Below are 24826 nucleotides of genomic sequence, written 5' to 3'. Positions count from 1 at the left end.
GATGAACTTCACGCCCCTTTCAAGGGAGATTTTCCCCTTATTTGGGTCACAATAGGTCAGTTAATAATTCAAAAAAAGCAGTTAATAATTAAATCTATTTATATTCTGTAAAACAAAGGAAATGAACTAGGTGATCTCTAAGGTGCCTTCTGTTTATGAATCTTATTAACCATGAGATCAGGACATGGAGGATTTCTTGTACAAAAGCACAGAGAATTTGAATATGAAATTTGGAAAATACCTAATAGGACAATTTGGCTAGAAGAAAGATTTTAAGAGCAATATAAATACACGTCTGAAAAAAAATTTTCAGAGCAACTGTAAAGGGTTTTAAATGTCAGACCAAATAGTTTGTACTTTATCCTAGAGTCAGCAAGAGCCACTGAAAATGTTGGGGTAAAGGTATGACTTGATCAGAAGAAGATTGTTTTTTTTTTTCTAATAAATTTAATTACTATTTTTATTTTTATGTTATGTTCACAATGTATCCCTCCCTCCATTTTGTAATCTCTACCCCCACCCTCCTCCCAAAAAATCCTTTAAAATAAAACATAAAAAGAGGTGGGGGAAGGGGACAGTTCAGCAAAATGAACAGCATATTGAAGAAGTTTGTCATTAAACACTATTTCACACTCATAGCCTCTCACCTCTGCAAACAAAACAAAACAAAACAAAACAGTGGGAGGGGACAGAACTACCTTGGGAGGTTATTGGAAGTTCTGTTGAGGATTGTTTAGAGAAGGGAGAGACTGGAAACACACTAAATAAAACTGAAAATGCAATCCGGGTTTGCAGACCCTATTTGGTGTACACTAAGGCCACATTTCTCATAAATTTAGGCTGTGGGAATGAAATCTCTTCCATAGGAATCTCTATCTCATGGAATACTATTGTGCTCAAAGGAATAATGAACTGGAGGAATTCCATGTGAACTGGAATGACCTCCAGGAATTGATGCAGAGTGAGAGGAGAAGAACCAGGAGAACATTATACACAGAGACTGATACACTGTGGTACAATAGAATGTAATGGACTTCTCTACTAGCAGCAATGCAATGACCCAGGACAATCCAGAGGAACTTATGAGAAAGAATGTTATCTATAGTCAGAGGAAGAACTGTGGGAGTAGAAACACAGAAGAAAAAAAACTGCTTGATCACATGGGTCAGTGGGGATATGATTGGGGATGTAGACTCTAAATGATCACTCTAGTGCAAATATTAATGGTACGGAAATGGGGCTTGATCAATGACACATGTGAAACCCAGAGGAATTGCGCATTGGCTATTGGAGGGGGGTTAAGGGATGGCAGCGAAAGAACATGAATCTTGTAACCATGGAAAAATATTCTAAATTAAATATTTTTTAAAAATGGAATCTCCACCTCAGTCAGAGATTTTTCCATTTCAACCAGAGATGATTTCTTTCTCTCCACCATCTGCCATCCTTATTCCTATCTCTGAGCCACAGCTCAGTTTATTTCCTCCATCTATAATGCCCTTCCCAGTTATTTTTGCCTATTCAAATGCTATGTTTCCTTCATGATCTAGTTCATTTGTCACCTCTTCTTTGAAGTTTTCCAGAGATAAATCTCTGAGGAAGTCTAGCATCCACAAATATAAGTCACATATCAAAGAGTCCACTCAAAAAGGGAAGAAAAGGGGCTACAACGCTGTCGGATGAGAGTGGAGTCTGATCATAAGCTAGAGTCAAGAGATATAATAAATAGGGCCAGCAGAGAAGATATTGAGCTAAGCCAGGTGAGAGAGAACAGAATGAAGAGCCAGAAGACAGGCCAAGGTCAGAGACAGGGACAGGGACAGAATGGATAAATGCAAAAGAGTAGCCAGTAGCAACAGAGGAGGCCAGTCGCATACTGATGCAACTCTGCGAAAGCAGACAGCATCTTGGCAAGCTTGGACAGCTTGGCAGACTTAATTTTTAGGTTCTTAAAGGAACAGCAGCCCTTTGGATCCAAGATCTCACATATCCATATAACATAGTCAGTAGTATTTAATTTTATATGTTGTATAATTTATGCTACTTTACATTATTCCCTAACTTTTTGGGGGAGTAAATTAGTTTTGGTTCCAAATAGATTGAAGCTCCTTGAAGGCAGAGATTGTCTTCTGCCCTTATAATAAGCCTTCAAAGTATGGTAGAGAACATTTGACTTGGAGCCAAGAAGCTTGGACTTGAATCCTACCTTGGATTTTGTAAGTACATTACCAGAAGCTTACCCATACCCTGAAAACTATAAGCACAATACTCCAGATGTAGTTGCATCAGCTCAGAGCAAGTAGGACATTTTCTTTCTTGATTCCATCCTGTGTGGTTTGTGGCCTTGACACTATTTTGGTAAACATTATTTGAGCTACCATATCATACCACTGACTCATGCTGACTAGAGTTTATAGCCCACCCAAATCCCCAGATGTTTCCACAGACATGATCTAGGTTTAACCTCACCCATGGCTTCTGTTTCTGGGATGTTTCTCCTGTGCCCTCCTCTCTAGGTGCCTCCCCTGGGCTTGGTTCTGTTGTCTGAATTAGGTTCAAGGCAGTCTGGTTTGATTTGGGGCATATAAGAAGAATGATGTTTCTATCTCCTAGGGAGGGAGAATTGAGCGAGCAGAGGCTAATAGCAATAATAAACCCAGAGAGAGACCCTGGGGGAGGGAGGAAGGAGCAAGGTCCAAAACCAGAGCTGAGCAGATAAATAGAAAGCCAAGCCAAGGGCAAAGGCAGAGAATTAGGCAGGAGCTAACTAGCAAAGTCTGAGAACAGAAGAGTTAAAGCCACAGAGACAGGAGCAAAAATAGAAAAACCAAAAGAAGGAGAAGTCAGAGCATCAATGACTGATGGCATGTACCTCACAAGAAAATAATACAGGACAGGGTCCTTTTATGGAAATAGCAAGTTAGCAATAGCTCCTCATCACCCAGCAGCAACTGCCCAGTTTGGGACCTAAATTGGGAGCTCCCTGGGTAAACAGTAGGGGATCCCTGAGAAAATTGCTATAGAAACAATCTCTAGAAGGATGAAGTCTTTAGAAAACATAGCACATGGCTGCACAAGAGGAAAAAGGGAAATGGGATCTGAAGGTGTCTATTTGGAGTAATGGCTTTTTGCTGGCAGGTTACATTTTGAAGAGAAGCCAATATGCCCTGGTCTGTGTATTACCCTCACCCATCTCAGGAAAGATGAAGTGAATCTGAGGGCCCTGAACACTTCAACTATGCAGGAAATCAGTTACAAAAGAGGCTATTACAAAATTCACTTCATAGATAGCAATCCTGATGAAAAAGCAGCAGCAGGGTTAAGATGGAGGGACTTTTCACATCAAGACGAATGGGCTTTCTCAAGACTTTTTTTTCTGAAGGGGAGGCTGGCAAAGAAGACCTGCCTTCACCTTCAAGTTTATACTTCTTCCACTACTGAATCAGCCTATGCCAGGTTGATGAGTTTTGTTGTTTTTTTTTTTTAAACCCTAACCACCAACTCCCAAGTAATTGTTGGATTGAGGCAGTCAATTCAATTTGGTCATTAAGATGGCCACAAAAATTGGATTGACGGCTTCAAAGTCCAACAGTTTCAGTTGCCATGGAAACTGAAGGGCTCAACCCAGCCAAGAATTGACCAATTATTTGATGATGCCTCTGCCAATTGTGATCCTGCTGGGTATATATACTTGATCTTACCTGGACATTCCAGTATAACCTGAAAGAGAGACATATAAGGAGATGAGTCCAAAGGAAAACTTTTCTTTTTAATAGATCTGTTTTTATTAACGTAGAGAAATACCAGCAAGGAAATTGACTCCCTTTACCAATGCAGATGTGCAACTCCTCAGCAGAGTTTATAATCTTTCAAATCTTAGAGAACAGTTTAGGGAAATGAAGGGCTAAGAAACTTGCTCAAAGTCACAGAGCCAGGTGTGTGAGGCAAATCTTAAACCCAGATCTTTATGGCTCGGAGAGCAGTGCAGCAGGCTGTCTCTGGAAAGGAAGATATTTGGTATTATTTGAAAAATTCACAATGACCTCTTCCCTGTGGAATCAAATTGATAGATTTAGCTAGAAGGAATCTTAAAGGTTTTCTAGTCCAACCCTTTCATTTACCAGATGAGGAAACTGAGGCCAGGTTTACATAGCTAGAAAGCTTCAGGGGGCTTCTGGTTTCAATGAAACTGATAGGAAGATTTAAAATATTTCTATTTCTTTTGTCCTTAATCAACAAACTTGCTTGTTTTAACCTTGAAAAATAGGGTCAGTGATTACCTATATTGCATTTTGTCATTTTGACTCATAGATGAGCTTTCCAAAGAAATCCTAAATTCCTTTCTCTTTTTTGCATCTTTTGGAAAGAACAAACCTACCTTGTGAGATCCCATACCTTTTGAAGTGTTAATCAATCTGCCTCAGTCTCTGGTAGGAGGCCTAGAATGAGAATGCAAATGAAGGAAGATGTTAATGAAGCTTCTTGGGAGGTAAAATGAGCAGAAGGATGACGGTCTGAGAAGCCTTGAATTTTCCTCGGAAAAAGACATGAAAAAATACTCAAAGGGGAAAAAATTTCCTCTTTCATTTCTCTTAGCAATGGTTAAGGAACAGTGTCAAGGGTAAATAATTTCATAAACAGGCAAGACATTTTTAAGATATTTCTTTACAAGTTCTTTACAAAGTATTTGCTGTCATAGGATTTTATAATGATTTAATGATTCTAAAAAGATGATTTACAGAACAGCTTTCAAGCACATAGATCATAATATGGGAAATGAAGATCATCTAAAATTACAGATGACATGTAGGAAATTTACCTAAATACAATGTCACAAGAGCCAGTGTTTTTGAAACTATTGAACTTTTAAAATTTACTAAAACTGGGGGCAGCTGGGTAGAGACAGAGGTCCTGGGTTCAAATTTGGCCTCAGACACTTCCCAGCTGTATGACTCTAGGCAAGTCACTTGACCCCCATTGCCTAGCTCTTACCACTCTTCTGCCTTGGAACCAACACACAGTATTGATGCCAAGATAGAAGGTAAGGATTTATAAATTTTTTTACTAAAATTGTTGAGATACTCTATCTATAAGACCAAGAGCTAATTCTTAAGTAGTTAACAGGCACCAAGGATAAGCATAGCTTCCAAAAGAAGATTGTCAAAGTAGAGGCAGAATGTTGCAGTTAACAGAATGTTGGACTTGGAGTCAGAATAAGCTGAGTTTTAATTCTCTGTCTGGCATTTACTACTTATGTGACTTGGACAGGTCACTTAAACCCTCTGTGCCCCTGTTTTCTTATCTATAAAACAAAGGAATTAGAACTGATGCCTTCTTGGTTCTCTTCCACATCTAAATCTATGATCTTATGACCATTTAAAAACATTTTCCAAATCACTAATAATTCTAATCAGAACAAGTTTGGGGTTTCATTTCACACCCAGGAAATTGGCAATTTTTTTAAAATTCTATATTCATTCAAGTAAAATTATTAAACTCTCTGTCCCTTTCATCTGGTAATCCCACTCCTAACCCAAAGAGGTCAGAGATAAAAACAAGGGTACAACAAATACCAAAATATTCATAGCATCCTTCCTATCTCCTTCCCTGGACCACTTGGTCTCTCTCTCACTGCCCTAATTTTATGCTGAAGTCCCAGTGCTATAAAAAGCCCTTACCCTCAAACCCTGAACTGAGTGGTTCCATTAGCCCCAAATCCAACAACGTACTTCAGTAAAAACTATAAACCAGCCCAAACTTCTATTTTCTCCATCTTTCAGACCACCCTCCAGCAAGAATCCAACTGTGTCCATTTGAAGCAATGGCAAAGAACAGCTCCAATCTAAAAGCTAGCAGAATAAGCTTTAAAGCATTACCAGCCATACTTAGGAATGAATGACCTGTCAGCTTTAAACAGAGGAAGTAGTCCCCAGGGAGAAGATGTGGCCTTTCAAAAAAAAAATAAAGCCAATCTAGATGGCAATCTAGAATAATAGGATAAAGGAACCAGCTTCATAATAAACAACCAGTAGCCCTGCAAGAAGTCAGAGGAATAACTTCAAACCAAGGAGAAATAACTAGAAAGGTTAAGGTCAAGAGCTGAAACTTCTACAAAGTAAGAAACCCAAGATCACCAAAGAAAAAGATGACACATATTTGTCAATCAAAGGAGTCAGTGTGAAACATGACAAGGGAGGAGGAGGCCAGAGAGAAAAGAAATTTCTCTAGCAAGATTCAGAAACAAAACTTCTACCCATGACCCGAACCAGGATGTGGAGAGGAATCACCTAAGAATATGATTAATAGTTGAGTGTCTATTAAGACATGGAAGAAGAAAACTAAGTGATGAATATATAGATTCCAGAAGAACTGAAGACCTGTAGATTTGATAAAGCAAATCCATTACCTGAAGACCCAGAGTTAAAATGACATCAAACTCAAGTAACAGAATAGGTGGTTCATAGGGGGAAAAAAAAAAACAAAAACGTTGGGGGGGGGGGTTTACTAAAACAAGATTAGACCTGGTTGGTTCCCTTCCAACACTTAGGAATGGGCACCTCATCATGCTAAATAAATATTTATTGAGGGATTGACTGTATTCATGGAAAACTGGATTTGATTTAAAAGCTCTGTTGTGAGCAATATGGCATAACTTTGTTCCTTCTCTCCAGACCTCATTCCTGACTTGAGACTTTCTCCACTTAGCCAACATAAATCTCATCCTGGAAGTTCACGTTATGCTTGGACTTCTCAAACTGGAAATATACGCCTTCCATGCAGCTCCTTTCAGTAAGTGACTCTTTCCTTTAAAATCCTCCATTTAAGGAAAGCACTCCCACATGGGTAACTCCTTCCCCAACTTTGCTTTTTTTGTTGTTGCTACTTTTATATCTTTTCTATTAGAATATATTAACTCCCTCAAGGCAAGAACTATTTTTTATTTATTTTCTCAGCAACTAGCACAGTGCCTGGCTCAAAGTAAGCACAGTAATAAATGCTAGTTGACTTGACTTTGAGTCAGGAGGACAGATTCAAATCCCAGATCTCATGCTCACTAGTCCTATAGTCTGGAGTAAATCATTGTCCCTTTGAGTCTCAGTTTGCTTCTCTATAAAATGGATATTAATTCTTGTATTACCTTTTTCATAGACCACTGAAGGAAATATGCTTCATAACATTCGATAACTGTTAGCTATTTCTACTGAAAACCTAACCTCTCTTCATCAAAAATAGTCATAAGGAAAGTATAGTAAAATGGAAGACTATCTCACAGATTCTTGCTGGAGAAGTAAATAAAGGAATCAGTGAGTTAGATTCTCTCGTACACCCCTGGCTATTGCAATAATCAAGGCCTATACTAAGGTAATTGGTCCCAGAAATAGAGAGGAATGGATAGATTTGAGAGCTTTTGCAGATGGAATCAATGAGAACTGGCAACTTTTTAGATATCAGAAGTGAAGAAGAAAAAGGAGCAAAAGAAAACTCCAAAACTATACTCCCTGAGGGGAAGATCTGTTTTACTTTCTTCTTTGTCTCCCCTAGTACAGACCAAAATATAGCACCTTGCCCATAGACATTTAATGAAAATATGTTTCATTTAATTGAATGGCTGAAAATTGAAGTCAGATTAGAGAAACAGGTTAAGGAAGTAATGTAAAGAAGTCTTATCAGACCTGGAGATGGGCTGTTGGAGATGTGAATCTAAAGCTCAGAAGAAAAGTGAGGCTTATAGATATATATTTAGAAGTTATTCATCTAGAGGGGTTGGTTTAAGCCATGAATAAGCCAAGGGAGAAAGTATAGAGAGAAAAGAAAGGGATAAATATAATGTGAGTAGGAATTGTCCAAATGTACAGATTGGGTTCATAATTGAATAGGAAGAAGGAAGCAGAATGAATAGCACTTAGGAAACTCCGAAGCATTTTCCATGATCTTAATAAGTCTCTTGACTCTATAGCCCATCCTTTTAGCATCAATATCCCCAGCTCCCCTCCACCCACTCATGATACTATATAATTAAAAATCAAGGAAAATACGAGATACAAATTCCAGGTGACAAAAAAGAGCAGCAAAAAAATGTATAATAGATATGGGTCTGTGGCATGTTGCTAATGATGACTTGTGCACAAAATTTGATATGAAAGGCATCATTTAAGAGACTGAGAACAAGAAAAAATGGTGAGTCATTTGAATGGCAAAAAAGGAGTAGTACACAGATGGTACATTCTTGAATTGAGATACATGAAATATGAAAATTCCTCAAGGAAGATCTCCAAAGTGTTGCATAAATTCTCCATGGAGGATTTATGAAAGGCTACAGACATGGATGGGTTGCATTTTTCTTCAGTAGAGGAAATGCTTATATCAATGAGAACACAAATCCATTGATGTATCAATGTATCACCCCTGAAAAGCATCACATAGGCTAATTTCTATGGCTCAAATAGCTATCAAATACATTCTTTAAATCCAGTATGACTATCCCACTGCTTTTGTAAGCACAATACAATGGGAAGGATTAGCTGAAAATTAAGACATAGGAACTTGCTGTGAGTCTCCTAATTAAGAAGTAAAAAATGTCTCCCAACTGCTGATTTCTTCATTTGACTTCATTAGAAAATCACACATGGATAGATTCATAATTGCCCTTAAATTACAGGCACTTGTTTATAAAACGTTACCCAGCTGATGAGCAACCCAACTGTCTACCCAGGATGTCAGTTTCCAAAGGCTGTAAAGCACAGTTACTTATTGTTAATTATGTTTAACCCTGCATATTGGTATTCTGAGTAGTATCAAGGCTGCTATAGGTGTAGAACATACTGTCCTCATGTCAGAAGCAAAGGAATCCTACCTAGTATGCTCTACCTAAAGATAAAGGAAAGCCAAAGAAGACATTAGTAACAAGCAAACAAAAATATATCTGAAAGGTTGACGTGCATAATGCTTTGATCAAATCTGATGTTAGAAAAAGATTTTCTGTACAAAGGAAAATTCATTATTAGCTTTGCATGAAAGTCTTCCCTCAATGTTGCCCTGCGTATGCAACATGGAAGCTTCTCAGATCTGGTTTAGGGAGTTGGTAGATTACTTCTTCATAGTTAGACACTAATTGCTAACTATCTGTTTTCGTGCTTATGGCCATGTATAGAATTCATAGGATGCCTTTTGACATTTGAAAAATGATCTTCCTACTTTCTGGAGTTCTAACAAGAATTATAGAATGTGAGGTCATTCAATGGAAATGAGATAATTGCCATCTTTTCTGCCAAGTTTGACTGAAACTAGATTTTTAATCATCATAGAGAATATTGTAGGAAATAATTCAGTTGTCTGTTGGACCTTGCTGATTTGCCCTAATCGACTAGAAGGCCCATGACAAATTATAATGTTATATGGGTTGGTATGAGGAATAACGAGTTTTTTTAAAAATCAAGGACATTGAATTAAGCCAAGTGTTCTTCACTGTGTGTTGAACAATGCACTGTAACAGTGACTACAAAAAAACTGAGCAATATGATGAGCTCTTCATTGAGAATAAATGTTATCTAATGGTTAGAATAGAGTTTTGAATATTCTAAATTCTGAGTTCCAGTCTTGTTTTTGCTGCCAATTTATAGTCAGAATTTCCACAAATCCCTTTAGCTCTCTGGTGCTCAGTTTCATCAACTGTAACATTTAGTGATTGGACTAGATACTTCTAGATTTAATTTTTATGAATTTGTTCAAGAAGTAATATTTTTTTAATCAAGGGCATTAATTAGTTGGAGAATGGCTAAACAGTTACAGTGCATGAAATAGAATTTTTTGCTTTGTAAGAAACAATATTGTCACAGGATCATAGATTCAGAGTGGGAAGTGAACTAGGATGCCATTAATTTCAAATCTTTAATTTTATAGATAATGAAACTGAGGCACAGAAATGTTAAGTAAGACTTGCTCAGAATCACACAGCTATTAAGTGTCAGAGTTAAGATTTCAACTCAGTTCTTCTTGACTCCAAGGCCATCTCACTGTCAAATGCAATACTGCCTCAACATAGATAAATATGGTAAGACTTAGGTGAATTAGTAAAAAATGAAATTAACAGAACCAGCAAAAATATATATAATTACAATAATGTAAATTATCTTTTAAAGAATAAAAATTAAATGCATTGAAATTATAATGACCAAACATGGCCCCAAAGAAGAGATGGTACCTTCACTATTTCTTTGCAAAGATAGAGAACTATGAAGATGGATCATTGTATATGTCAGATTTTTTTAATTATGTTGGTTCATTTTTCTAAACTATTTTTTCTCTTTTCTATTCTTGGTTATTACAGATGACTCTCTGGGAGGGGAACAGAGAAAGGTTGTGTTAGAAAATATAGGTGATATACAAGTAAAAGTTATCTATAAATTTTTATTTTTAAAAAATCAAGAGCACTGAATGAAACCAAGTGTTAATGTATGTATATAGATCATTGGACATTTACCTATACACCATTACCCTAATGCTTGCAAAATCACAAAATTCTTTCTATAACTCGGGTTCTCTTCAGTGGAAAGTGTTCTGGTTGTGAGATCAGAGGGCCTGATTTTTGAATCCTGACTTTGTCAGTAAGTAACATTGTGAAGATCATTTAACCTCTCATGTTCATTTTTCTCCTCTTTTAAATGAAGAGAATTGCAATAGATGGTCTAAGGTCCCTCTGAGCTTTAAGTCTATGATGCTATAATCTAGGAAATGTTTTTTTTCCTACTTTATATCTCCAGTACTTTGGCATACATTAAGTGCTCAATAAATGCTTGTTGACAGTTCTGAAAAGAACAAGTTATTGTTGGGACTATGTTAAGCAAACAGCTACACTAAGAAGAAAAGAAGCCCATTTAGTAGATAAGCCAATAAAAATAATACCTGTTACAAAATGTTATAAAGCTAAAATGAAACCATATATTCAAAATGATCTACAAATTCATATAAGTTGTTCTTGCTCACCTGTCCCCCCAAAAATATTTTATTTTTATTCTTTATGTATGTTATATTCACTTACCTGTGTGCTTATTTCACTATTATTCTATGTCTCTCTCTGTCTCATCTGTGTCTTTATGTCTGCCTCTTTTTCTCTGTCTCTCTGTCTCTGTCTTTGTGTCTGTCCCTGGCTCTCTTTATCTGTCTCAGTGCCTCTGTTTCTCTCTCATAGAACATAAACCCCTTAAAGACAGCAACTGTTTCCTTTTTATCTCTGAATCCTTAGTGCTGCCATAGTGGCTGGAACATAGTAGTTGCTTCTATATAATATAACCAGTTATATTATATATGATTTCTGTCTCTGACTCTGTCTGTCTCTGTCTCTGTGTCTGTCTCTGTCTCTGTGTTCTGTCTCTGTCTCTCTCTCTGTCTCTCTCTCTGTCTCTATCTCTTTCTCTCTCTTCCCCTCTCTGTCTCTCTCTGATAGAATAAAAACCTTTGGAAGATTGGGACTGTTTCTTTATCTCTGAATCCTTAGTTCCTGCTATATGGTTGAAACATGGTAGTTGCATAAATAATATAAACATATATATTATATATGTAATTTTTTTCTTTTTTAATAAATACCATATAGAGTTTGTTTTGTTGTTGTTGTTTATTGGATGTTGTTTTTTTAACAAGCACGCACCCCAGAATTATGATGTTACCTTTACCTAGAGGAGCAGCTTGTACTTATGAATATGATCCTGATTATGGATTAAGTAGATCATTACTCCAACCATCCATCCATTAGTCATGGGTTTCAAAGCTGGGAAATACTATTTTTCACAGTTGAACTTCTATATCTGGGCCTTCTGGGATCATAGGGTCATAAATAAGAACTAGAAGAAACTTTAGAAATCCTCAACTCCAACCTCTTTGTTTTACAGATAAAGAAACTGAGTCCAAAGAGGTTAAATGACTTCCTCAAAGTCAGGTAGTATTTATAAATAATAAATAGAAGAGCCAGAATTTGGATTTTAGGCCCCATGATTCCAAGTTCTATGTTCTTTCCAGTGGAAAATTAACTGAAAATCCCAACTGTCAGCTTTCCAGACCATTTCTGTGGCCTCTCAAACACTACTCTGGCAGTGTGATCCTGAAAGAAACCAGTGGGGAGCTTTCTGTCTGCCTTGAAAGATATATTCTTCTTCTCCTTCTTCAAATGTGGCCCAAAATATGCATCTTCTATCAAGAAAATCAACAAGAAAGCAAATTACAATTCATGAATCATTCCGGGTTAGGTACAATCATTCATTTCTTTTTAAACCCTTACCTTAGTCTTAGAATCACTACTGTATATTGTAAGGGCTAGGCAATGGGGGTTAAGTGACTTGCCCAGGGTCACACAGCTGGGTAGTGTCTGTAAACCTATTCTGTCCTACATACTTGTGGGATAGAAATTACTTTAAACTGGACCTATACAAGGCCTATTTTGAATTTTTCTTATGTTTTTGATTATTTTTCTATTCTTTTGATAATTGACACATACACCCCCATAACTGAACATTGCATTCTGAGCTAAACTTGATAATTTTTTTTTAAATACTTACTTCAGGGGGGATTTTATTTTAATTTAAAATCTAAGAATTTTTGAATTTTTTTTGTTTGAGATTATATTTTTATAAAAATCCAAGACTTTTGTTTAAGATTTTACTGTTATAAAAAATTCAAAGACTTTGATTTTGTTTGAGAAAAGATCTTCAAGAAAGAAGCTTGAAACTTTTATATCCAGAGAATGAACTGTTGCAGAAAGATGCCAAAAACCTACACTTCATCAAGAAGATCAAGAATGAACTTTGGATGTGATTGATTGGACTGAACTTTTGATTGAACATTTATTGTAACATTTATGCCAAAAGGGACTGCCCCTAATTTGGCTTTCTGTCAATGCGCCTAGCAAACATTGGTTTTGCTTTCTTTTCTTTTCTATTTCCTCTCTCACTATTCTAATTTCTCCTAGAAAATTGAATATTGTGTATATCTTTAGTTAGAAGTGAATTTAGAACTACAAAATGATTATGTTAAATGATCAATGGGGAGACAAGTCTCCCAATGATCATCAGGGGGGATTGTAAACCTCAAATTTCCTTAGACTTATAATTGTTGAAAATTTCACCATTGGGATATTTCATACTTGGAAAATTTCTTACTGATAGTCTATTGGAATGGGAACCCCATTGGCATGGGAGGTTCCTTCTCTTCCCTTCTTAAGATTACTTTAGGACAGAGACCCTTTGCTGAACAATGGAAAGGACTTTGACCTATGCTTAAGCATAGAACAGGAATTTCTTTGAGTCTTGATTGATTTTAGAATTGATACAATGGAGATACTCCACCCTATTCAGTCCTAATAGGATTGAGTAAGGGCTGCAGCCTAGATCAAAATTTAATTATTCCAATCTCTACCATACTCAAGTTAACAGGATTTAGAAAGGGCTGTAGCAAAGGAGTATAGATTTAATCATTTGAAAATATGACCTTCAACAGACATGTGCAAAAGCCAGAAACCTCTGGGCGGTCCTGGGTTAAGCGAGAGCCTCCATTGACAGGGAAATTGATGAAGAGTGATTGGTAGATGTGAGGACTGAGGGGAGGCAACTTGGATGGTGTCCTTAAAGATAGGAGGGTCTGGAGACTAGAGGGGGTTGAGTTTTTGGTCGGTGTGGTTCCTGGGGTCTGAGGGAAGCTTGCTCTGAAGGAAGCTGAAGGTGGGGGCCTCTGAGACTGTTTCTCCATTTTGGACACGTGAGTAATAGGGACTGATCTCTTTTCTTTGCCCCAGCTATCTAAGGGCTTGGGCCTTTTGGGATAGATTTGAACCTAGGACCAGCTCTCAGTCCACTGATCTACCCAGCTGCCCCCTAACCATTCAAAATCAAAATCAAATTCAAATCAAAATAAAAAAAATGTTTAATGCTTAAAAAAAAAAGTTGGTGTTTTATTGTTTCCTATCTCCCTGTAAGATGGGTTGATTGCACATAACAAAAAGAGCTCAGAGGTGACATTCTTAGCCAAACACATTCTGTTCTTTTTTATATTTAGCCAGACATAATTCAGCTATATAATAATAACAATAAACCACCTTTATATAGCACTTTACACTTAGAAAGAACTTTACATATGTAATCATGTTTAGAAATTACTGAATCTTAGAGCTAGAGAGGATATATAAGATGTCATCTGGTCCAATCCCTGATTGAAGTGTAAATTATCTCTTCAACATCCCCAGTAGATGATCATTTAGCTTCTAGAGAATTAAAGATCTCTAGTATTGGGGAACTCAGGACAGCGAGGTCCCTATTAGATGAATAATTAATTCCCTGAAGTGGTCGCATGTAATCAGATTTGCACCATTCAGAGCTACAATTACATAAAACATAATAATTAACTCCAGCCCCATGGAAATATGCATTTGAATTTGAATAATAAGTTCATCACAAAACAGCCCTTGCCATTTTGAATGGCTCTAACTCTTAGAAACTTCTTGCTTATATAGAGATCATTTCTATCTTCTTATAATTTCCTCCTTCTACTCCTTTTAGGTTCAAAGAAAATAAATTCAGTTCCTCTTTTGTTGTTGGTGTATAGTCAGGTCTGACCCATCATGACACCATTTGAGGTTTTCTTGGCAAAGATACTGGAGAGTTTTGCCTTTTCCTTCTCCAGCTCATTTTACAGATGAAGAACTGAGGCCAACGGGGGGGGGGGGGGGGCTGAGTGACCTGCTTGGGGTCACACAGCTAGAAAGAGTCTGTGGGAAATCACAAAAATGGTTTTTTGTGAATCCAGCCCCAGCACTCTATTCACTGTACCAACACTCTATCTACTGTACCAATAGATGACCATGTCAAATTTTTTCATCTCTCTTCTACATCCATCAAAAATTAGTCAGGTCCCACTTAAGTATCTTTTTCTTCTTTCTTCATGAGTTCTCTAAATTATTTTAGTTTGTCTAGTTTGAATGCAGTACAGCTTGTCAATTTTCTTCCTAAAGTGTGACACCCAGAACTTTTTTCATCACTCTGAAATGTAATACAGTCAATTGAAAGGCATTTATTAAGCACTTACTATGTGCTGGACACTAGGCTAAACAACAAGGATACAATGACACAAAAATATCATCCCTCCCCCTCAAGCAGCTCACATTTTAGTGATGAAAATATAGTAATATAAGAAGATGCAAGATACATTCAGAGTATTGTTATCCCTGCTTTACAGATGAGGAAACAAAGGATTAAGAAAGTGAAATGACCTGTCTAAGATGATATAACTTCCAAAATTTGCTCTCCCTTCTTTACATCATATTTCCTCATATGTGCAACTGGACTGTTAGCAGAAAAAACTGGCTCCTCTTTGGTCCAAAAATTGGGTCATTTTTGCTCTTGCTTTCAACAAATGAGGAAACAACTTGTTTTATGCATACACAGATCTTTTTGTCAAATGATGCCTTCTCTAGAGGGGGAAGGAAGAGGGGTTATTACCTGGGTCTTCTAATGTAACAAACAAAAAAATAAATTTAAATTTAAGAAAACAACTTAGAGAGAAGTAGAACATGTATTTACAAATTCATACACTTGCTGTTAATACATTATTCCCAGCACTTAATGCTCTAATTATCTTACTTTTTAAATAGCCAAAGTATTAATATCTGATGAAATGTTTCTCCTGAAAAACATTTTAAGCTACTTATTTAAGTAGTTCTAAACTTATGGTTTTATAATAATGGACAAGTTCCCCCCCTAATTAGCTGTTCATAGAAGCCCCAAATGCTCAATAAGCACATTATCACTAAAGCTGAGCATTCACATCACTCTATTGGGTAGCAGACTGGAAACTGCTCACCACTAATACTATCAGTTCATTCATTGGAAAGAATGTTGGATTAGGGGTTACAAAATAATAACATTCAAGCAGTACTTTAAAGGTCTAAAAAAGCAAAGGCACCTGCAAAAGGAACCTTTTGCCTCCTCACAATTAACTGGATTCACTCCAATTCTACAAAGGTGTTGAGTAAAACCAACAAGCATTTATTGGGCATTTCTGTGCAGAGCACATGGATAGGCACTAGATTTTAAATTTTTAAATTTTAGAAATTTTAAAAATTTTATGTGAATCTGATTCAAGATTTCAAGGAAAATCATATCATAGGATCACGGGTTCAGAGATGATTTAGAGATAATCAAGTCTAACTCCTTCATTTTACAGATGAGAAAACTGAGTTTCAGAGAAGTGATTTGACCAAAGTGACAGAGAGAATAAAGTGGAGGATAGTATCTAGATAGGGAATACTTTAGAAATTGTGAGAACTGAGAGTTCATTGGGTGCTCAACAGAGTTGGAACAGTTTCAGAGAAGAAGATTTCTTCTGAGTCTGAAAGCTAGGGATAAAAGATAGGAGATTTAGATAGATGAATAGGAGAGTGAAAGAAATTCTAGATGCAAAGAGCACCATAAATTAAAAAAAGAAGGTAAGAAAATTCAAAACATACTCAGAGAACAGTATGCCCAATGGTTTTATCTTAATAGGGGGTATAATAAAATTGGTCACTGAGGATAAGACAATCAATTAACTAGCACTTATTAAATACTTACTATGCACCACAAGCATAGTGGTATGGTAGCTATCCTATAGGCTCCAGGTAATCATGGAAGTTTTTAAGTAGAGAAATGACAAGATCACATCAATAGTTTAAGATTGGTCTTGTGGTAGCCCTCAAGTTAGATTGAAGTGTTGGAGGGAAATTCAACAAACAAATTAAAAGGCTGATCTTCAGACAAACTCTTGTTTGTTGATAAGGAGGGGCTAAATTATGATGGCAGCCACATATACATAACAGGAATAAATGTAAGAGACAGATGAGATAAAATCAAGAACAGACTTGGTGACTGGTTACATATGAATGGAAAGGAGGAGGGAGTAAAGAGGAGTCTAAACTATCAAGCCTACTAGACCAGAAGAATGGTGTGCCATTAAAAGAAATAATAAATAAATAAGAGTGATAAATTGATTTGAAAATTAAGTATGAAGAGTTCAGTTTGGAATGTGGTGACAATGAGAAAATAAAGGTGAGACATCCATGTGGAGCTAATCTGAAAGCAACTAAAAATCCAATTTTAGGACACAGGAAAGGAAAGGGAGAAAGAAGGAAAGAAGAAGGGAGGGAGAAGGGAAGAGGAGGGTAGAAGAGAGAAAAGAAGGAAAAGGAAAAGGAGGGCAAGGGGTGGAAGGGGAGGACAATGGAATTTCCTAGGCTAGGAAGTATTCTCTCCCTTCTGAAATTTTCCTGTAGTCCTTTGACTAGATTTCACTGCAGAACCATGTCGGGGAGTGAGCTGAAATTCTACAGATCAGACTTTAGAGTAGTAGAATAGGAAATAATTTTCCACTTACTTCCTTATTTCTTTGTTATACTATATTTATATTAAATTAAATTGTTAAAACCTACTATCATCCTTGTGACTTAAGAGTTAATTTTATAAATGGCAACCACAACAATTTTTACTAATATTATTTAACAGAACCAATTTCTAAATATTACATGTAGCATTTTCATTATTACCTATTACATTTATTTTCATTATTACATATATATCGTACATATTCCAACACTCATTTGCTACATTAAGATTCAAGCTCACAACCACATAAAGAACTATTGAGACTTTGAACTTTAGTATTCATCAGGCAAAATACTTTAAAATCATTAGATGTTCTTTTGTAGCACTAATCTTAAAAAAAAGTCCATTAGCCTTACCCTCACTTTAGAGATGAGACTCCTGAGGCTAGGGGAAATTATTGATTGTATTGGGTCCTCCAGTAAACCAATCTTGAAGTCAGAGTAGCTTAAAGCTTATATAGTCTGTGTGAACTGGAAGGGATTAATTGCTGTGGTCCTATCCTTTGCTGAGTCCAGAATTCAGCATCTCTGAATACTTAAACTTGTTATGCTAAAAATAATTTGGGTAAAAAAATAGAGATAGGGTTAAAAGCCACATCACAGCTCCCTGAACAGGTCAACGAAGAGCTGTACCATTTAATACATTAAAGCATGCTCAGCTTGACAAAGAGATAGTAATATAATTTAGCTATAAAATTACCACCTCTTAACTGCCCACAATCCAGAAACTCAAAGAGAATTTCTTCTGTTTAATGTTTAAAATCATTCTCACACATAAACATGCCATCCACTTCTGCCTATGCTAAAAATCTGATACAAACAAGTGTTTCTAATGATTCTCAGAAGGGACTAGAGATCATGGATCAGCAAGGTATGAAGATAGAAAATGTACACGGGCACACATTTCCCAATGTCCTTAGGTTTCCATTTCCTTTGACCCTGAAAAGAATGACTGATGCAATTTCAGCAGTCTTGGGCCAGAAAATAGACTGTATTTGGGGATTTCCTTCCAAATGACTAGAACAAAGAGGTTCCGTGCCTATGCTGTTGGTACATGCAAGCAGGGCAAAGTGAAAAAAAGAACCAGGATCACTCTTGTGGAGCTGTGAGGGACAATACAAAGATCTGAAGCACTGTAGGCAAAAACAACAGGAGCTGGAAAAGTGGAGGCAGAATCAAAACCTTTTCTAAGATTGTCTTCCCCACGAACCACAACCTTAGTGAGATCAAGTGAAACCAACTCCAATATTTCTCCTTTTATTCTTATTTCTTCAGTGAGAAGTTGCCAGGGAATTCTCAGAGGGTTCCAAGACTTGCTAAATTTCTTTTTTCTTCCACTTCTACTGACAGGGAGGAGGTGTAAAGGAAGGAGATTGATCCATGTGGCTGAACCCTGTAGCTTGCTATTCAACAGCTCTTATTTGCTATGCTGCCAAATGTTAGAGTTAGAGTTGCCTTGCCTTCTTTCACTATCTCATGACCATTAATCAAATAGTAAATTATCTATTTCCATGAAGGACATAGTTTGTGAATTAGAAGGGATGATTGCAAATGTGGGGAATGGGATTGTGAGCAGGAACGACAACATTTCCTACTTGGGGCAATTTTAATTTATTTATATGACTTAATGAGTTTATATTAATTTATTAATTATATGAATAAGTGTGATTTATTCATATAATTTAATTATATTTCAAATCATGTCGCTAGATCTACCTAGGACCAGAGCCAGTGGCAGCCATTGCAGGGCTCAGGACAGAGCTGGCCAGTGGGAGGAGGCACAGTAAATTACTCAGATACTGAAGCACCATCTGTTGAACAGCAGGAGAATGCAGACACTGGGAAAAACCCATTCAGGCCCATTGACCACTGACTACCTGCAAACATTGCCCCTGGGCTGGTGATGTAATATAGCACCATCTGGTGGCTAAATGATCTACTATGCCTCCTAACTCTGTGGTTGATTAATTAGTTTTGTGGTTGCTGAAGTGTTCCCTGTAGAGTGCAGAAAGCAGGGAAATAAGCCTAAGGGTCACTGGGTATAGCCTGGAAGTGCCAGAACATGCACACCTAACCCACCTTGCCCATCCCATCCATTTTTTTTAAACCCTCACCTTCAAGGAGTGTCTGAGGGTCAACTTGAACCCAGATCTTTTTTTTTTTTAAAACCCTTACCTTCAGTCTTGGAGTCAATACTGTGTATTGGTTTCAAGGCAGAACCAGGGGCTAGGCAATGGGGGTTAAGTGACTTGCCCAAGGTCACACTGCTGGGAAGTGTCTGGGGCCAGATTTGAACCTAGGACCTCCTGTCTCTAGGCCTGACTCTCAATCCCCTGAGCCACCCAATTGCCCCCCATTCCCATCCCATTCATTTTAAACAGGGTCAAACCATTTAAGGTAGTCTCCTCTAATTCCAAGGTACACAATTTAAAAATGATATGTTTATGTAAAACCCAGAGGAATTACACATGGGCTAGGGGAAGGGGATTGGGAGGAAGGGCAGGGAACAAACATGAATCTTGTAACCATGGGAAATTATTCTGAATTAAATAAAATTCTCTCTCCCCCCAAAAAAAACAAAAAGTATTTTTTAAAAGATGATATGTTTAAAGCTAGAAGGGACCTCAGTAGTCCAACCCTCTTATTTTCTAGATGGGAAACTGAGGCAAACAGGGTTTCATTGACTTACCTAAAATAGCATCCTTTCTGGTAAACAGGTGCTTCGGTCATGTAAGTTCCTCTGAAGAGTAGGAAAAATCTATTCTGGGAAACAGAAAATCTAGGTTAGTGTCCCAGCTCTGCCATGGCCACAACCTGTGGGATTAAATCAAATTTGTGTGATCAGTCATTGTGTGATTAAGCAAAACTATTCTGAAGGCAGGTAGGTTACTATAGTGAATCAAGTGCTGGGTCTGGAATCAGGAAAACCTGAGTGCAAATGTAGCCTCAGATATTTATTTATGAAATGACCCTGAACACAGTCATTTAACCTCTGTTTGCCTCAGTTTCCTGATCTGTAAAATGGGTATAATATTAGCACCTACCTCCCAGGGTTGTTGTGAGGATCAAATGAAATAATAATTGTAAATAATAGCTATATAATTGAAAATCTGTCACCCTAAAGGGGAACTACATTTCCTGAGAGCCCACTGACTTCTTGTCATTATGTACTTCCTGTAGACATGGAATAAATATCCAGGGAGAAGTCCTGTTCCTCCCTCTTTGGCATGATGTAACAATCAGCAGTGATGGTGGTAAGGTGGGAATTTTGAAATTGGCTAACCAGTCATGGGCACGTGGTTTTTATTTTATATGCTCTTTATTCCTTGATTTCTAATGATCATTTAATAAACCTCTAAAAATATATTATTATTTGAGATTTAATTTTAATTTTTACATAGCACAGTGCTTGGTACATAGTAAGGGAAATATAAATGTTATTTATTATTAATATTAGTAGTACAATAGACTTCTGGGTCCAGTGTCTAACCATGCACCCCAGGCAAGCCATCTGACTTCTATTTGCCTCATTTTCTTTAATTGTAAAATGAGAGTGAATAATAGCGCTTATATCACAGAGCTGTGCATATCAATTGAGATAATACTTACACAGCTCTTAGCACCGTGCCTAGCACATAGAAAGTGCAATATAAATGTTAGCTTTTATTATGATTATCATTGTTATTAGTGCAGTAGAGTGCTGGATCTAGAATCTAGCTGTGTGACCTAGGCAAGTCACCTAATTGCTATCTGCCTCAGTCTTCTTGACTGTAAAATGGGAATGATAATAGCACCTCTCTCCCAAGATTAATGTATATACCAAATATAATATATACCAAATAATGTATATACCAAATGAGGTAAAACCTATGAAGTGCTTAGCAGAGGGCTTGGCACATAGTAAGTGCCTAATAAATGTCTTTCCTTTCTTTATTCTCTTCTCTGTGCCTCAGTGAACCAATCTGTGAAATGAAAAGGTTGAATCTATGAAAAAAGGCTCCAAATTCCCTCCTAGTTCTCTTTCTATGCCACCCCAAACAGCTCTTTGGATATCTGAAGCTCTGCTCTCCACAACTCTTGAAATTCTTCACCTCAGGCTTAATTCCTAACTCCCTTTCCCCATCCTTTTACTCACTCAGGAGTCCTTCCCTTTAGCCTAGCTCAAAGTAATAAATGGTAAAGGCTGCAAAGCTGCTCCCAAGCCAGGAAGATCTAGGTCTGAGACCCACCTAAAAGTCACTGTTCTTCAGGCAGGTGATCAGTATATTACAAACCCAGAAATCCTAAGCTTCAAAAGAGCATATAGAATAATGGATAAAAGTTTAGCCTTAAAATCAAAACAATCTGGAGTAAAGCCCTGCCTCTGCAAGACCCTGGACAAGTCATTTAATTTCTAAGGGTTTCAGGAAGCTCTTTATGTTACAAATTACCAATCTACATCACTAGAGGGAGTTGCTACACCAACCCATTCCTACAGTGATTAAAAAATCATTTGGACCCAAAAAAAGGTTTTTTATCTCTATAACATAAATAATAATATCCAATATTTATAGAGGACTTAATATGTTCCAGGCACTTTATTATTACTCTCTCATTTGACCTTCACAAATGACTTTTTGAGATGGATCTCCATTTTATAGATGAGGAAACTGAGACCCACCAAGATTAAGTGACTTGCCCAGGGTCACAGAAATAGCAAATATCTGTGGCTGGATTTGAACTCAGACCTTCCTGATTCCTAGCACAGCAACCTAGTTGCCTAATAAACTATTTGTTTTTGTTTTTGTTTTTGTTTTTTTGGTAAAAGAAATTAAAAAGTGGTTGCTTAAAGGGCAGAACTCATATTTTTGCTATTCATTCTGTCTCTGTTCTTTCTGAAAGTCCTCTTTGACTGTAGATATTTCTAGTGATATTTGGTTCCAGTATTTTGTAATGCTGACTGTTGCCCCTATCATATCATTGATTATGTTAGCGATGGTGCCAAATATAGAAAAGTATCACCAGTGTGTCAAAATGGCTACCACCAATAGAGTCCATAACACTTTCTGGAATATATTGGCTCTTTCCTATATCTATCCCTCACTCAGATGTTTCTATCAGCCTTTCTGTTATATAGGAATCAAGATGTCTGCTTTGATCCTGTATGTAGTTGTTTTGGAATCTGTTCCCCCAAGATGGCTGCCCGAAGTCACTTCCAACTGCCAGTCAGTGACTATTGGTGATGGATTCTTTGGTAATCTGGGGTGCCACTGTAATGGAGGGAGAGAAATGGAGTCCCCCACCTCTGAATTCAGGACCAGAGTGTGATAGAGATGGAATGGAGCCAAAAAGATGGAGAGAGGGAATAGATTGTTTTCCCTCTCTCTTTCCCTAGTAAACCCCAGAATGGTTGCCTTCAGAATCATAGGTTACTGTTCCCTCAGAGACTTGGTTGAAACAAAGTACAGGGCAGACAGCTTCTCCCTCTCTCTGAGGAGAGAAATGTAACTTTCCTCCCCCCAAATCCAAGTCTCCCTTCTTGGATACTATGAAGCAGGCACTTGATCTAGTAAACAGTAATTTATTCTAAAGGAACACATGAAAGGTAGGCAAGTGAATTTGTGGGATAAGGTAGTGGGAAGGTGGGAAATAGGACGTCCCTAAAGGTGACAATTGAACCCCTTCTCAACAAGTCCTGCAGGGTCAGGCTTTGCCTGCCTGACCCTCTGGGGTTAATTGTGAGAGCTGTCCTAGCTATGATATTGAGTTAAGGACTATTAGAGGGATAAAGAGGAACTCTTCCTGTGGTGCATAGCTTTCTGAAAAAGTCCTATCCACTCTTGTTCTTCTTCCACTGGATAATGGGGGTCTGGTTTCACAGGAAGATGCTCCAGGCTCAGAGGTTAGCTCAGATCAACCTCCCTGGTGGGCTTCCCAAAGAAAAATGAGTTCAACTGTTTGGATCTTCTCAGTTCCTCTGTTCTTTTTCCAGAATTCTCTCTCCTTCCTGCCCTTCCCCTGCTCCAGTTGGTCTTCCAGCATAATGAGTCTGCTTTCCTCTCTTACAAGGGCTAAAAAAGTCTCCATCCAAAAGACCTGTGTTCATACTGGATGCTGCCCACACAGCCTTGGTCCCTTTCTTCTCTCAGCCCCTCTCAGCTATTCTTGTACCTTCTGTGTGATCTGCATGACAAGCAGGAGTCTCAAGACCCCAGACTGAGAACAGAAATGAAGAGCAAAGAAAATAAAGTCTCTGGCTGCTATGGAATTCCTATCTCCAAGGCCAACCACTTCCTCACAGACTTTCACAGGCTGATGTCCATCAAGGATTCAAGGCCCTTTTGGGAACCAGAGAAAGGGTTTTATGTTGTCATAAAAACAATAGCAATCAGGGCCAGGGTAGGAGTCCACAGGGAAAGACTCCCTCCTTTGCGGTTGCTCTGCCTGCCTCCTTTCAGGCATGTCTTCAGAATTAGAAATACTGGAAGGGTTAAGAGGGAAAAAAAAAAGGCTTCCACTCTGGATTCTTGCCATCCTTGCAGATCTGCAATTTACAAATTTACTGTCAAATACTGGAATAGAATGGAGGGCTTTAAAAAAAAGAAAGAGAGAAAAAGCCCTAGACAGGGCAATTTTTTGTTGAAGATGTTCTCAATTAAAAATTGAAGCCTTCCAAGGCAGTAGAGGAGCCCTGCTCAATAGCACAGGCCCTACCAGGGGTGAGGAGGGTATTAAAACTTCAGCACTGTGGGACCAATTCTCATCAGAGGCAGATGTACTCATTTCTCCAAACCTGTAATTAGGGCAGTGATTAAGGTTAGCCCTGGGAAAGGAGGCATCCCCTGGGTCTGGCTAAGCTGCCAAGGACCAAGGCTGGAGGGACCACAAGGCCAGGTGGTTATGCCTTTTCCTGAATTTATGGTCTCTTTATGACTGCTGCAGAATGGCTTCACCTGTAAATCATTAAGACAACATGAAATAGTGCCCTCCTCACACTCCGACAGCCACCCAGCCTTTCTTCTGCAGTGGTTTCGAGCAGCTGACTTTCCCTGGTGGCTTACTCAGCCTGCAAGGTTCATGCCAGAAGGATGGAAGTAATCCAGCAGCAGTAAGCAGAAAATGCCTGCTAGAATGTGGAAGTTCTCAGGAAAGACTCAAGGAATGAAGAAGTGAATTCGATTCCCTATTAGTGGCAGTGTGCCTTTTTTTTTTCTTTTCTAAAGGCCCATTTGGAGTTCGGTTTCCTTTACACAGCTCCACAGATGGATTTCCCCTTGTCATTTCTCAGACTGTGGAGATTGCAGAGAGTACAGAAACTAGACAAGGGAATCAAAGTCCCAACCATGATAGAAAAAGGAGGACCAGTCATTTAGGTCATAGGGTCTTATCTTTTTGTGTATCAAGACCCCTCTTTGGCAATTTCATAAGGCCTATGCATCCCTTCCCAGAATC

The 24826-nt window shown here is 37.8% G+C and overlaps 1 long non-coding RNA gene across 1 annotated transcript; it reads right to left on the bottom strand.

The window, feature by feature from the left end:
• Positions 1-3674: 3674 nt before the first annotated feature.
• LOC103099535 (uncharacterized) lies at positions 3675-21182 on the bottom strand. The gene is made up of 3 exons (XR_001627272.2): positions 20085-21182; positions 4396-4439; positions 3675-3998 (listed from the first exon to the last, which is right to left on the bottom strand). It is a non-coding gene; the product is annotated as an uncharacterized LOC103099535 (long non-coding RNA).
• Between the last annotated feature and the right edge of the window lie 3644 nt (positions 21183-24826).

The sequence above is a fragment of the Monodelphis domestica genome, chromosome 2 (assembly GCF_027887165.1).
Source record: "Monodelphis domestica isolate mMonDom1 chromosome 2, mMonDom1.pri, whole genome shotgun sequence".
Taxonomy (NCBI): domain Eukaryota; kingdom Metazoa; phylum Chordata; class Mammalia; order Didelphimorphia; family Didelphidae; genus Monodelphis; species Monodelphis domestica.
This window is presented reverse-complemented; position numbering and strand designations above follow the sequence as displayed.